The sequence below is a fragment of the Chrysochloris asiatica genome, unplaced genomic scaffold (assembly GCF_000296735.1).
Source record: "Chrysochloris asiatica unplaced genomic scaffold, ChrAsi1.0 scaffold00011, whole genome shotgun sequence".
Classification (NCBI taxonomy): Eukaryota; Metazoa; Chordata; class Mammalia; order Afrosoricida; family Chrysochloridae; genus Chrysochloris; species Chrysochloris asiatica.
In genome coordinates, this window is record NW_006408529.1 from 15,931,905 (window position 1) to 15,935,973 (window position 4,069).

Here is a 4,069-nt window from a genome sequence, read left to right on the forward strand (position 1 = left end):
TACTTAGAGACCACATTAAGAATAGGTTTGATTCATTAGACACAAATGAATGGAGATCCAAAGAGCTGTGCAATGACACCAAGATCATCAAAAAGTAAGAAAGCAAAGGTCATAAATATATAAGAAAGAAAGGAAAGATCAAAATGGATGTCAGAAGAGACTCTGAAACTTGTTCTCTCTGCAATGTAGAGATGCTAAAACAAATAGAAGAAATCAGGGAGTAAAAGAGCTGAACAGAAAATTTCAAGAGGCAGCTCAAGACGACAAAGTCAAGTAATGAAAGTGCACAGACCTGGAGTTAGACAATCAAAAGGGAAGAACACACTCATCATTTCTCAAGCTGAAAGAACTGAAGTAGAAATGCAAGCTTCAACTTGAGCTATTGTAGGATTCTATGGACAAAATTTTGAACGCATCAAAACAAGATGGAAGATGTACATAGAATCACTGTTCAAAAAGAAATGGTCTGCCCCTTTGCCGCCGTCTTAACCCTGGAACCTGACTGAGCCTCTCCCCTATCTGAACACCAGCCCTGGCTCCACTGAATCCCCGGTCCCCCAACCCCGCCTCGCCGCCGCCATGGCGGACTCTAAATACGCCGACCTTCCCAGTATTGCTAGGAATGAGCCAGATGTTTATGAAGCCAGCGACCTACCTGAGGATGATCAAGCGGAGTTTGATGCGGAAGAGCTGACAAGCACAAGTGTGGAGCATATCATTGTCAATCCCAATGCTGCTTATGACAAGTTCAAAGACAAGAGAGTGAGGACAAAGGGACTTGATTTCTCAGATCGTATTGGAAAAACCAAGAGGACAAGATATAATCTGGAGACTATGAGATTCTTGGAGAGGGTCTAGGAGTAAAGGAGACACTTCAGCAAAAGTACCAGCAACTACTGCATGAGGTCTAAGAGCTGACAACCGAAGTTGAGAAAATCAAGAGAACAGTGAAGGAGTCAGCCACTAAGGAGAAGCTGACCCCTATGGTACTGGCTAAGCAGCTGGTAGCCCTAAAGCAGCAGCTGGTTGCTTCTCACCTGGAGAAGCTGCTGGGACCAGATGCTGCAATCAACCTCACTGACCCTGACAGGGCTCTGGCTAAGCGCCTACTGCTGCAGCTGGAAGCCACAAAGAACAGCAAAGGCACAGGTTCAGGGGGCAAGGGCACCAGTGGGGAACTTCCGGATAGCAGCCTTGTCACATATGAACTTCACTCTCGGCCTGAGCATGGCAAGTTCTCTCAAGCTGCCAAAGTTGCAGAACTTGAGAAGAGCCTGACAGAGCTGGAAGCAACTATACGCTGTGATCAGGATGCTCAGAACCCCCTTTCTGCAGATCTACAGAGAGCCTGTCTAAAGGAGACTGTAGAGCTGTTGCAAGCAAAGGTGAGAGCCCTGGACCTTGCAGTTTTGGACCAAGTGGAGGCTTGACTATAGCGTGTCTTGGGAAAGGTCAATGAGATTGCCAAACACAAAGCCTCTGTAGAGGATGCAGATGCACAAAACCAGGTGCACCAGTTGTATGAAACCATACAGCGCTGGAGTCCGATTGCCTCAACCCTTCCTGAGCTGGTGCAGAGACTGGTGGCCGTCAAGCAGTTGCATGAGCAAGCCATGCAGTTTGGTCAGCTTCTTACACACTTGGATACCACCCAGCAGATGATTGCTAGTTCCCTCAAGGACAATGCCATGCTCTTGACCCAGGTGCAGACCACCATGCGTGAAAATCTGGCCACAGTTGAGGGCAACTTTGCCAGCATTGATGACCAGATGAAGAAGCTGGGGAAATGAGTACCTTTTGGGAGATAGGAACTAGGGGGATTCCCTGCCCCTTTGAACTCAGTTACTAACAGCTTACATGGGCTGTCCCATCAGTCGTTTCCTCTTCACTAGAATTCTCGCATCCCCATCCCATTTGACACTAGGGGCAAGGGGTTCTTCTTGCATGTGGGGTTTACACTCCTTCCCTACTGAATACAGAATGGTGACTGGTTGAAATTTGATAGTCATCTCCCCTCAGGCCCTAAGAATGAGAATTTGGGCTCAGCCCATACGGTCTCATGTCCAAAACTGCTTTGCCTGCTGTGAAGAAGTGTCCTCCAGCACAGTTTCTGTGGCTGATTGTAATACTGTACAAAACTGTTTCTGACCATTAAATGCTGTCGTACCCTGAAAAAAAAAAAAGAAATGGTCTATGTACAGCCATTTTAAGAGATAACATATGATCAAGAACCGATGGTACTGAAAGAAGAAATCCAAGTGGCACAGAAGGCATTGGTGATAAACAAGTCTCTGGGAACTGACAGAATACAAATTAAAAATTTTCAAACAAACTGATGCAACCCTGGAGATGCTCACTCATCTCTGCCAAGAAGTTTGGACGACAGCTACCTGGCCAACTAATTGGAAAAGATTCATACTGTGCCCATTCTAAAGAGAGGTGAACCAACAAAACATGAAAATTATTGAGCAATATCATTATATTGCACATACAAAGGTCATGACAACAGTTTTTTGCTAAAGGTATTTTGGAGTCCTGATGAGTTGCTGTGGGTTAATGCGCTGGACTGCAAAGTCGATTTGAACCATAAGGCCGGCAATTCAAGCTCACCAGTTGCTACTAGGAAACTCTAGACAGGGTCACTATGGGTCAGAACTGACTCAATGGCACTTAACAACAACAAAGGTATTTTTCTTGTTGACTTCTGGAGGGCCAAAGAATAATAATATCTGCCAAAACTTTAACAGAAAAATCCCTGGGAAAGCTTCATCAGAGTCCTCTATCACAACAATGCTCCACAACATTTCTCTCATCAAACGAGGATTACTCTGTTAAAGTTTCAATGGAAAAACCAATAGGCATTCACATTACAGTCTTGATTTGGCTCCTTCTGGCTTCTTTTTATTCTCTAATCTTAAAAAAAATATATTTGAAGGGTACCCATTTTTCTTCTGTTAATAATGCAAAAAAGACTTCATTGACATAGTTAAATTCCAAAGACCCTCAGATCTTTGTTGTTAAGTCCTGTTGAGTCAGTTCCCATGCACAGAGACCTTGTATAGGGTTTCCGAGAAGCAGTTGGTGGGTTTGAACTGCCCACCTTACAGTTAGCAGTCCAGTACTTGGCCAATGCTGTTGTTAAGTGCTGTCGAGTGGGTTCCAACCCATAGCGACCTTGTATAGGGTTTCCAGAGAGTGGCTGGTGAGCTTGAACATAGTGGTTCAAATTTATTTAGTAATCCAGGGTATAAACCCATAGTGTCACACCAGGAATATACACTTATCCTGTAGTGCCACACTAAATGGCTGGTATCATTACTTGGAAAAGTGTTTTAAGCTTGATAGAGGTTATGCTGAGAAATGGAGTTCTGGTGTGGTGCTGTGGGTTAATGTGCTGAACTGCAAAGTTGGTTTGAACCGCAACGTCGGTGGTGCAAACTCATCAGCTGCTCCTTGGAGATCCTATACAGGATTTCCTTGGAAATCCTATACAGAACTGACTCAATGATACTTAATGTATTTAGAAATAAGGTTTATATTTTACAATTTTATCTTTTATTTCATTGTTACATGAATTTTTTGAAAACCCCTAACATATAGCCAGAAGCTAGTCTATGGTAAATTCTTCCAATCTCTGGATATAAAGTATCATAAGGATAATACCTTTTAATATAATTTTGACTTTTGAAATATTATTAAAATTTCACATGATCAAATAATAAATCTAAATTTAAATGAATAAGATCCAGCAAAGATTGCAGGCTATAAATTCAATATAAAAGTCATCTATTTTTATAGTTTCAATGAGCAAATTGAAAATGAAATTAAGTTAACAATTCTGATGGGAAATTTGACAACACTTATAGATGATGGTTGTACATGATTAATGTAATTGATATCACTAACTTATACACTTAAAAATGTTAAATTGTCAAATGTGTTGCATATATATTTTTTGCAACAATAAAAAATAATTCCATCTAAAAGCTAGAACAGCTGAGGACTCTAGGCTCATGGTAAGAGAAAGGCTGTATGCTGGTGGCAAGGAGGCAGGCTTGTAGAATGTGCC

The 4,069-nt window shown here is 42.2% G+C and overlaps 1 pseudogene; it reads left to right on the forward strand.

Annotated features, from left to right (window-relative positions):
* The first annotated feature begins 579 nt into the window (after positions 1–579).
* On the forward strand, positions 580–1,790 carry LOC102814887 (annotated as a pseudogene).
* The last annotated feature ends 2,279 nt before the right edge of the window (positions 1,791–4,069 follow it).